This window comes from Morone saxatilis, unplaced genomic scaffold (assembly GCF_004916995.1).
Source record: "Morone saxatilis isolate NCDOM2014 unplaced genomic scaffold, NCSU_SB_2.0 Contig16, whole genome shotgun sequence".
Classification (NCBI taxonomy): domain Eukaryota; kingdom Metazoa; phylum Chordata; class Actinopteri; family Moronidae; genus Morone; species Morone saxatilis.
The window spans coordinates 9018905-9019362 of record NW_023339718.1 but is presented as its reverse complement, the minus strand read 5'-3'; the positions used below and the strand labels follow the sequence as shown (position 1 = coordinate 9019362).

The 458-nt window shown below is 45.4% G+C and overlaps 1 protein-coding gene across 3 annotated transcripts in view; it reads left to right on the top strand.

The window, feature by feature from the left end:
• Window positions 1–458, top strand: part of ebf2 (EBF transcription factor 2) — a 28628-nt gene that overhangs the window by 6300 nt on the left and 21870 nt on the right. The gene's annotated exons all lie outside the window — the stretch shown is intronic.

Here is a 458-nt window from a genome sequence, read left to right as displayed (position 1 = left end):
TACACACACAAAAACAGACATTCACTCATTCAAACCTCACCCACGGGGACGAAATCCAAATATCCATTACTCTCCTTCACTCTGCTTTGTCTCAGTCAGCATGAAATGTGGTTTTGGGATGACGCTTGGGGCTCAACTTTTTTGAAAAGTAGACTGTGGTTGAACTGTAAGTCTAGCCTGTCTGTCATCATCCTTGTTACAGTGGTAACCCCCCGCTGCTTTTTGCTGTAACGCAGCATGTCACCGGCCAGCTCCTGTTTCCTCCTGGAGCTCTTCTCTCTCTCTGGTCTGGAGTTTTGCAGCCAGACCACAGCTGACAGCAGTAGACACACTTTAGGGGAAGAATTCACCTTTTGCCTCATCGAAATGTAACTCCAGCACTTCTGTTTAGCCAAGACATCATGTTTGAACTTTGTCAACACGTGATGAAAAGTGTAATGGTATATTTTCAGCATCAG